This window comes from Triticum dicoccoides, chromosome 6A, assembly GCF_002162155.2.
Source record: "Triticum dicoccoides isolate Atlit2015 ecotype Zavitan chromosome 6A, WEW_v2.0, whole genome shotgun sequence".
Taxonomy (NCBI): Eukaryota; Viridiplantae; Streptophyta; class Magnoliopsida; order Poales; family Poaceae; genus Triticum; species Triticum dicoccoides.
The window spans coordinates 39803654-39814626 of record NC_041390.1 but is presented as its reverse complement, the minus strand read 5'-3'; positions in this window follow the sequence as shown (position 1 = coordinate 39814626).

Sequence of the window (10973 nt, the reverse complement as noted above, 5' to 3'; positions counted from 1 at the left end):
TATGAAACACTTTCGGTGTCCGAATACCATTGTCCTATGACTGTACACGTCGGTGCTATTGTCTGACACGAGAAAAATCTTAAATGCACTCCGAGAAGAAGGAAAAAGAAGGAGTATGGATTTCTCTCATGCGCCGGGGAAAAAGAAAAATGCGGGCGTGCCAGTGTACCGTAGTACACAAAGAAAAGTGATACCGGAAACAAGTATTTCATTTATCTCTTTGGATGAACAAAATTACAAGATCCCATAAAAAAATGGTTGCACTCCGTGGCCTACTAGTGCGGCCTGCCTGACTATGGCGATGTGCGGTCTCCTGGTTCCGGGGGCCTCGAAAAGCTCCCGGTTAATTACTCCCGCGGGTTGCTCCGCGAGATACCTCCGATTAAGCCGTGTGGTCGTCTTCGTCGTCTTCGCTTCGCGTTCTCCATGCATGATGATGATGGTGTGTGTGTGGTGTGGGCGGCGGCGAAGCCCATGTCCTCGTTGGTACACGTGCCGCTCAAAACATGGCTTTGTGCTCGCCATGTTCGCCCTCGCCGTCGCGCCTCGTCGGTCTTGACAGCGTTGATGTAGTCGGTGTTGAAGTTGCATGGGTCTTGCTCTGCTCAGACTTCTTGATGATGTAGCGGTTCCGTCGGGATACGCAAGGGGTTCGCCTCGCGAGAGTATTCTTATGGAGACTGGCGTTGTTGTAAAACCAACACTCACTCATATCGGCAATGCCGGTGTGGTTGGCACCTCATCTCGGCTGGACGCCGTGTTTACGGAGGTCCTCCAAGACAAGGGCGCCACCTCACGGGGCCATCGTTAGTTAGTGTTGGCAAAGTCACGTTGCCTCCTCGCCATCACACCTCGTCTTCATGGGCTCCGGGTCATGAAGAAGACGACGAAGCGTCGTCCGACCGAGCTCCGTGTCGCCATCCTCCGAGGCACCATCTTGACGAAGTGGATGCCAGTGGCGTCCCTCAAGCTCCACGACGCCATCTTCTGCACGACACCATCTTTTGTGGCATCTTCTTGATGGCGGTGGCTGCGCGGCGAGTTCCTTGTGTCCGTCTTGTCAGCGGGGTTGAAAAAGTGGGCGATGACCTCCTTCTTGTTCTAGCATGCATTCGTGTATGTGAGGGCACCGCCGGACTCCTTATGGAATCCTGGGCTTCTCTCCGCCGCGTGCGTCGTCGGCCGCCTCCGGCCGGGATGACTCCATCTTGGATTTGCCACGTGATTTTTCCTCGGTTGTGTGTACCCTATGAATACAAAGAGGGATAGATATATGTAGAGATAAGCTGTTGATCATTAGTGCACGCGTCATCCATGTTTTCCTCCACCATCCACCGCCGGACAGAGCCAAACAGTACATGGCTCGCCAACCCAGCCGGTGCATCCTCTCCATCGCTGCTACCTCCTCGCCTTGAGATGTGTTCATGGCTCCTGCATACACAAAAAAGACATAGATGTACGTATCTGGCCTCCGCGGATCCTTCTTGGCGCATGCACTGCCGCCACCGGACAGCGCTAGGCCGTGTGCATGTTGCCCGACGAGCGTGCTGCCGCCGTAGGCGTGGCCTTCCTGATGTTCTCGACGCTGCCGCCATGGCGCGTCTTCTGCTTCCTCCTGTGCCTCCTTCTTGTGTGCGCCTTGTCATCTCTGCGGCGTGCTCGTCGCCGCAAGACACGGCCTACGCGGCCATCGCAGGCGCGTCCTCCTTCGTGCTTGAGTTCCACTTTGGCGACACCGCCACAGCCCTATCTTCTCCTTCATCATGGAACCTGGTAAGAAAAAAATTGTACGTACCAAGAGGGTTGTTGCACATGCATGCATCGCCAGCTCGCATCCATGTCATAGTGCGCCTGCTGTCAGCGGCGTCCTCTACGCATCCTCTGGCATGCCATCGCCGGTGGCCTACCGGCCAGCACGCCGCCGTGAGCGCGTCCTCTTTTGCACTTGGGTTTGACGCCGCCAACAGGCGCGTCTCTGCCCGGTGCGTGCGTGCGTGAGGTTCTCGGATGCGATGGTGCGTCTTCTGCCCTTGCGTGAGATCCCTCTTTTTTCCCCTCTTGCGTACCTGAAGTCTTGTATTTATAGGATGGATGTCCATGCCCACGGCGCTGAGTTTCCTTCTAATATTTTTCTTGAGGCACAAACCTGCACAAAGAAAAGGAAATATCCCAATGCATTGCCTTGTTATTTCATGTATTCCTATCTTATATGATTCGCTTCAATTGTTTCCAAAATTTGATAGCTTGCCGATTATGACTGCTCGCGTGCAATGGCGGAGCCAGGGGTATTCTTGGGCATTCCATGGAATACCCATGATTTGGCCCAATAAAAAATCAGATATACATATCCATTCTCCAGGCTCCAGCCCAGGCAACAGGCCACGCGAAGTCGAGCCCACGGCACGCAGCCCTCAACTCATTCACCAGCAGGATCGACCTAGCTGCCGCTGCCGGCGTCGGTGCTGCAGCGACAACCGCACCAGCCACCAGCACGGCAGCACCTCCAGGCGTCCAGCCATCCGCAAGTCCCATTCTCTTGGCTACTCTGCTTGCGGCCTCGCGCTCGTCCCCTCGTTGGTTGTGACTGTATAGCAGCAACAGTAAATTGACTTAGAAAAGTATGCTCCTAAACCTGCAAACAACAATTAACATAGACGCTTAGGAGTATCCTAACTGCCTCACATAAGCAGCAAATAGATCACGTAGGCAGTTATCCTACATATGAATTTTTGTACAGGATTATTGAGAAGAGTACGTTTTCTCAAATTGGTTCGATCCTCTCCAAAGGAAGTTTCACAGTGCAAAAGAAAAAAAGAGGTGTGAAAGAGCAGATTTAGCTGAATCGCTCCTGGGGCTTTCTACCCCAGGAGCTTAGTGATTTAGTATACATTTACATTGCATTGCAAAAAAAAAAAATTACAATGAATACCCAACACCAAATTCCTGGCTCCGCCACTGCTCGCGTGTCGATCACTTGATTCCACGTACGTGCTTTAGATGTAAGATGCACCCAAGCTAACACGTGCACATGTTTAACTTGCCGGCCGGCTGCATACTTGGATACGTACATATACTGTGTACGGATACATTCGGGTGTTCAGAAGGGTTCCCATACGCCGGCCAAAGTGAATATCCAAGTATATAAGCGCGTATATACATATCACCCTTTCGGACACACACTAAGTGCATGGCATAGCTGCACCAGGTTTTTAGTGCTCGCATGCATACAGTATGTGAGGCAACAATCAGCTAAGTGTGTGCACGTATCTCCAAATGCACTATGAATTTATGATCACATCAAATGTAATGTAGACCACTATAACCTGCATTAGAACTCATTAAAAAAATTCCAAATTATTATTTTATGTAACAGTGCACAAAATATGGTCGAACAGCTATACAAACGGTTTTTAACCCCTTTGTGTGACGGCATTTGGATCCGTCGCCTAGTGAGTGACGGTGATAGGGGGGGTCCTTCCCACACGACCCAGAAACCATCGGGGATATGCCCTCCTGGCACACACGCTCGGTAAAATGAGGTCGTATGTGACCGGCGAGCGCTCAAATACGGAAATACGTATAGTAGAGCTAAAAAATACAATTATATAGGCGAAATTTTTTCCGATCGCAACTACATCCCACACAATCAGTCCCCTAAACGTTTCTGTTCGTATGTACATCCGACACAATAGCTCCAAGGAAAACGTTTCTGTCCACAGATACATCACACACAATTTTCCCTGTTAAATCGTTTGTGATAGCGTTGCCATTGCAGACGATATCAACAATTTTATCGTTTGCATTATTGAATGCATCACACACTGTGCGTAGAAGAAACCGTGTGACAAAGGCTGTCCGTGACACACAGTTTTTATGTCGTAAATGTTTGCGCAAGATGGCCTAACGCAAATAATTTTCAAGAGAAGGTTGTGTGTTATTGTTCATTGATCTATGATACATCTCCTACGTATCTACTTTTCCAAACACTTTTGTCCTTGTTTTGAACTCTAACTTGCATGATTTGAATGAAACTAACCCGGACTGACGTTCTTTTCAGCAGAATTGCCATGGTGTTATTTTTGTGCAGAAATAAAAGTTCTCGGAATGACCTGAAAATCAACGGAGAATATTTTTGGAATATATAAAAAATACTAGCGAAAGAATCAAGGCCAGGGAGCCCACACCCTATCCATGAGGGTGGGGGCGCGCCTACCCCCCTGGCGCACCCCCTGCCTCGTGGGCCCCCTGGTGCTCCACCGACCTCAACTCCAACTCTATATATTCACGTTCGGGGAGAAAAAATGGAAGAGAAAGATTCATCATGTTTTATGATACGGAACCGCCGCCAAGCCGTAATCTCTCTCGGGAGGGCTGTGATAACCCACAAGTGTAGGGGATCACAATAGTTTTTCGAGGGTAGAGTATTCAACCCAAATTTATTGATTCGACACAAGGGGAGCCAAAGAATACTCTCAAGTATTAGCAGCTGAGTTGTCAATTCAACCACACCTGGAAACTTAATATCTGCAGCAAATTGTTTAGTAGCAAAGTAATATGATAGTGGTGATAACGGTAGCAAAAGGTAATACTAGTAAAAGCAATGTTTTTGGTATTTTTTAGTGATGATAGCAATAGCAACGGAAAGCAAATAAGCGAAGTACAATATATAAAAAGCTCGTAGGCAATGGATTGGTGATAGAGAATTATGCCGAATGCGGTTCATCATGTAACAGTCATAACCTAGGGTGACATAGAACTAGCTCTAGTTGATTGATATAATGTAGGCATGTATTCCGAATATAGTCATACATGCTTATGAAAAAGAACTTGCATGACATCTTTTGTCCTACCCTCCCGTGGCAGCGGGGTCCTTACGGTAACTAAGGGATATTAAGGCTTCCTTTTAATAGAGAACCGGAATAAAGCATTAACACATAGTGAATACATGAACTCCTCAAACTACGGTCATCACCGGTAAGTATCCCGATTATTGTCACTTCGGGGTTAACGGATCATAACACATAATAGGTGACTATAGACTTGCAAGATAGGATTAAGAACACTCATATATTGATGAAAACATAATAGGTTCAGATCTGAAATCATGACACTCAGGCCCTAGTGACAAGCATTAAGCATAGCAAAGTCATAGCAACATCAATCTCAGAACATAGTGGACACTAGGGATCAAACCCTAACAAAACTAACTCGATTACATGATAGATCCCATCCAACCCATCACCGTCCAGCAAGCCTACGATGGAATTACTCACGCACGGCGGTGAGCATCATGAAATTGGTGATGGAGGATGGTTGATGATGACGATGGCGACGGATTCCCCTCTCCGGAGCCTCGATCGGACTCCAGATCAGCCCTCCCGAGAGGTTTTAGGGCTTGGCGGCGGCTCCGTATCATAAAACATGATGACTTCTTCTCTCTGATTTTTTTTCTCCCTGAAACTCAATATATGGAGTTGGAGTTGGCGTTGGAGAGGCTACAGGGGGCCCACGAGGTAGGGGGCGCGCCCCCACCCTCGTGGAGAGATAGTGGGCCCTCTGGCCTTTATCTTTGGCAGGTATTTTTCTTATTTTCTGAAAAGTAGCTCCGTGAAGTTTTAGGTCATTCTGAGAACGTTTGCTCCTGCACATAAATAACACCATGGTAATTCGGCTGAAAACAGCGTCAGTCCGGGTTAGTTCCATTCAAATCATGCAAGTTAGAGTCCAAAACAAGGGCAAAAGTGTTTGGAAAAGTAGATACGTTGGAGACGTATCAACTCCCCCAAGCTTAAACCTTTGCTTCTCCTCAAGCAATTCAGTTGACAAACTGAAAGTAATAAAGAAAAAACTTTTACAAACTCTGTTTGCTCTTGTTGTTGTAAATATGTAAAGCCAGCATTCAAGTTTTCAGCGGTGTTTTGAAACAGAGGTGAATAATATTTTGAGCGGTATACTTTCATTGTCAACATAACAATCAAGAGATGGCGATATCTTCCATGCTACACACATTATAGGAGGTTCCCAAACAGAATGGTAAAGTTTATGCTCCCCCTTCCACCAACAAGCATCAATCCATGGCTTGCTCGAAACAACGAGTGCCTCCAACTAACAAGAGTCCCAGGGGGAGTTTTGTTTGCAATTATTTTGATTTAGTTTGCATAAAGCATGTGACTGGGCATCCCGGTGACCAGCCATTTATCTCGTGAGTGAGGAGCGGAGTCCACTCCTCTTGAGAATAACCCGCCTAACATGGAAGATACAGACAGCCCTAGTTGATACATGAGCTATTCGAGCATACAAAACAGGATATTTATTTGAAGGTTTAGAGTTTGGCACATACAAATTTACTTGGAACGGCAGGTAGATACCGCATATAGGTAGGTATAGTGGACTCATATGGAATAACTTTGGGGTTTAAGGAGTTTGGATGCACCAGCAGTATTCCCATTTAGTACAGGTGAAGGCTAGCAAAAGACTGGGAAGCGACCAGCTAGAGAGCGACAACAGTCATGAACATGCATTAAAATTAATCAACACCAAATGCAAGCATGAGTAGGATATAATCCACCATGAACATAAATATCGTGAAGGCTATGTTGATTTTGTTTTAACTACATGCGTGAACATGTGCCAAGTCAAGTCACTTAAATCATTCAGAGGGAGATACCACCCTATCATACCACATCATAACCATTTTAATAGCATGTTGGCACGGAAGGTAAACCATTATAACTCATAGCTAATCAAGCATGGCATAAGAAACTATGATCTCTTGTTGTCATTGCAAACATGTTTATTCATAATAGGCTGAATCAGGAACGATGAACTAATCATATTTACAAAAACAAAAGAGGTCGAGTTCATACCAGCTTTTCTCATCTCAGCTAGTCCATCATATAACATCATAATTTCCTTTCACTTGCACGACCGAACGATGTGAATAATGATAATAGTGCACGTCCATTGGACTAAGCTGGAATCTGTAAGCATTCAATAAACAGGAGAAGACAAGGCAATATGGGCTCTTTTGTCAGATAAACAATAATGCATATATGAGCCACTTCAAAAATTTAATCATGGTCTTCTCCTATCGACCCGAAAAGAAAAGAAAAGAAATAAAACTAATTACACGGGAGAGCTCCCAACAAGCAAAAGAAGAACAGAAAATCTTTTTGGGTTTTCTTTTTAATTACTACTACAAGCATGGAAAGTAAACTAATTAAATGCTAGAACTAATTTTTTTTTGTTTTTTCTTAAGGTTTATTAAACACACAAGAAGAAAGCATAAAACGGAAAATAAACTAGCATGGATGATACAATGAAAAAGTATAAGCACCGACATCTAGCAATGAGTGTGTGAGCATAAATGTAATGTCGGTGGGAAATACGTACTCCCCCAAGCTTAGGCTTTTGGACTAAGTTGGTCTATGGCCACGGCTGGCCTGGCGGATATCCATAATAGTAGTTGGGGTCATACTGCGAAGAAGAAGAGGAAGACTCCGATTGCCACTAGCTGACAATCATCTCCGGATCCCACTAGTAATTAGACTGTCGTGAAGGATCAATTTGTGGTTCCGGCTCTGGCTCCTCAACTAGTGCAGGGTTCCGGTAGGCGTGAATAGCCTTCAACGGAACAAGGTACATGCCTGAAGATAAATCAAACAAAGAAGGGGCAGGCAGGGTAATAGTCTCAGGATGATGTTTGTTAAAGAACAATTGATATTTAAGTTCTCCTTCCCTGTTCTTAACAATAAAAATCATGTGCCACCATACTTTTATAATCTAGATAAACACGAGGCAACACTTTCTCTTCCTTCTCAGCATGCCTAATAGGTATGTTAAAATGTGCAGTTAGGCGTGAAGCATATATGCCTCCAAAGATGGGGCCCTTGGTATGGTTCAGACTTAACCGTTTAGCAATAATGCCGCTCATACTAAAAGTGTTATCACTGTATAAACCTTGGAGCAAAATAATAATATCAGGGATACTAAGGTTTCCACAGTTTCCGCGACCAATTAAACAACGACTAGCAAATAATGCAAAACAGCGTAAAACAGGAAAATGTATGCTAGTGATTCGTGCATCGGAAACCTTCCTTGTTTCCCCTACAGTGATAGTATCAATAAACCCCTCCACATCATCACGATGTGGTTCTTCTGTCTTGCCCTCAAAAGGTTCTAAACAAATCCGACAAAAATCATAAAGTGACATCTCCTTATGCTCATCATATAAATGAAACTCCACCGTAGGTGGTAAGTTCCTAGAATGAAAATGAAAGTTTTGCACAAAGGTATTTGTGAGTAAAAGATACTGATCGCATTGGTCGTGGAGGAAAGCGGTGAGGCCTGCATTATGAGCCAATTCATGAAAATCTTCATAAATCCCGGCTGCTCTCAAGAAATCCTCGGAAGGCCATTCACACGCCCGAACCTCCGTGGTGCGAGGCAGATTATACTTAGGCTTCGGTGCCTTTTCCTTCGAGCTTTGGCTCGATGAGCCCCTCAAAAGTCTCCTCATTATTTTCTGAAAAATTCTGAAATGTTTAGTAACTTCAAAATAAAAGTAAACCTAACTCAATAATATTGATATCAACTACTCCTACAAGTGCCGAGGGCCTATATCATGCATCAAAACTACTTGGAACCATATAAATTTGACATGCAAGCTCAAGAACAGGGTCACCTAAGCAGAAAAAAATTGCAATGAATAAAGCACTAGAACAAAAACTAATTGGACCAATGGAGGAGTCACATACCAAGGAACAATCTCCCCAAGCAGTTTTGTGAGAGGTGCTTGGAGCAAGGAGATCGAAAATGGCAGCAAAACGAGCTAACTCGGGTTTGAGCTGGATATTCGTGTTTGGGGGAGGAAGAAGAAGTGTATGGGTGAAAAGATAAGCGGAGGAGGGCCACCGTGGGCCCACGAGGCAGGGGGCGTGCCCAGGGGGGTAGGGCACGCCCTCCACCCTCGTGGGCAGGTGGTTGGCCCCCCTGTTGTGTTCTTTCTGCCAAATATTCTCAAATATTCTGGAAAAAAATCATATTTAAATTTCAGGGCATTTGAAGAACTCTTATTTTTGGGGTATTTGTATATTGCACGGATAATCAGATAACAGACAGAAAAATATTTTATTTTATTTTATTTAATATAAATAACAGAAAGTAAAAGTGGGGTACAAAAGGTTGTGCCTTCTAGTTTCATCCATCTCATGATCATCAAAAGGAATCCACTAACAAGGTTGATCAAGTCTTGTTAACGAACTCATTCCGAATAACATGAAACCGGAGAAATTTCGAATAACACTATGTTACCTCAACGGAAATATGCACATCCCCAATAATAAGAATATCATATTTCTTCTTGAAAATAGGAAGAGGAAATTCAAAACCTCCAAATATAATCGATGGAATTTTTCCAATAGAGTTGATACTAACTATGAACTTGAGGTTGTTTCCTCGGAAAGTGTACCGTATGCTCATTACCATTAACATGAAAAGTGACATTGCCTTTAGTGCAATCAATAACAGCCCCTGCAGTATTCAAAAAGGGTCTTCCAAGAATAATAGACATACTATCGTCCTCGGGAATATCAAGAATAACAAAGTCCGTTAAAATAGTAACATTTGCAACTACAACAGGCACATCCTCACAAATACCGACAGGTATAGAAGTTGATGTATCAGCCATTTGCAAAGATATTTCAGTAGGTGTCAACTTATTCAAATCAAGTCTACGATATAAAGAGAGAGGTATAACACTAACACCGGCTCCAAGATCACATAAAGCAGTTTTAACATAGTTTCTTTTAATAGAGCATGGTATAGTGGGACACCGGGATCTCCAAGTTTCTTTGGTATTCCACCCTTAAAAGTATAATTAGCTAGTATGGTGGAAATTTCAGCTTCCGGTATCTTTCTTTTATTTGTAATAATATCTTTCATGTACTTAGCATAAGGATTGGTTTTGAGCATATCAGTTAATCGCATACGCAAAAAGATAGGTCTAATCATTTCAGCAAAGCGCTCAAAATCCTCATCATCCTTTTTCTTGGATGGTTTGGGAGGAAAAGGCATGGGTTTCTGAACCCAAGGTTCTCTTTCTTTACCATGTTTCCTAGCAACAAAGTCTTTCTTATCATAACGCTGATTCTTTGATTGTGGGTTACCAAGATCAACAGCAAGTTCAATTTCTATATCATTATCATTACTAGGTTGAGCATCATCATGAACATTATTATTAGCATTATTACTAGTTTCAGGTTCATTACCAGATTGAGTTTTAGCATCAGAAATATAAATATCATTTGGATTCTCAGGTGTTTCAACAATAGGATCACTAGAAGCATGTAAACTCCTATCATTTTTCTTTTTCTTCTTTTTAGAAGAACTAGGTGCATCTATATTATTTCTCTAAGAATCTTGCTCAATTCTCTTAGGGTGGCCTTCAGGATACAAAGGTTCCTGAGTCATTCTACCAGTTCTAGTAGCCACTCTAACAGCATTATCATTATCTTTACTATTCAATTCATTGAGAAAATCATTTTGAGCTTTAAGTACTTGCTCTACTTGAGTGGTAACCATAGAAGCATGTTTACTAATAAGTTTAAGTTAACCTTTAACATTAGCCATATAATCACCCAAGAGTTCAAATATATTTGAATTGTATTTCAATTGTCTACCAAAATAAGCATTAAAGTCTTCTTGCTTAGCCATAAATTTATCAAACTCATCTAAGCATGGGCTAGCAAATTTCGTAAATGGGATTACAGCTTTATCATATCTATAGAGAATTTACCTTTACTACCTGTGTCGGGTTATCAAGGCCATGAGTTTTTTCAATAGGTAAAGGATTAAGATTATATGTTTCTTCTACAGGCGGTAAATTAAGACCATGTATTTCTTCAATAGGTGGTAAATTCTTAACATCTTCAGCTTTAATACATTTTTCTTTCATAGATTTCTTTGCCTCTTGC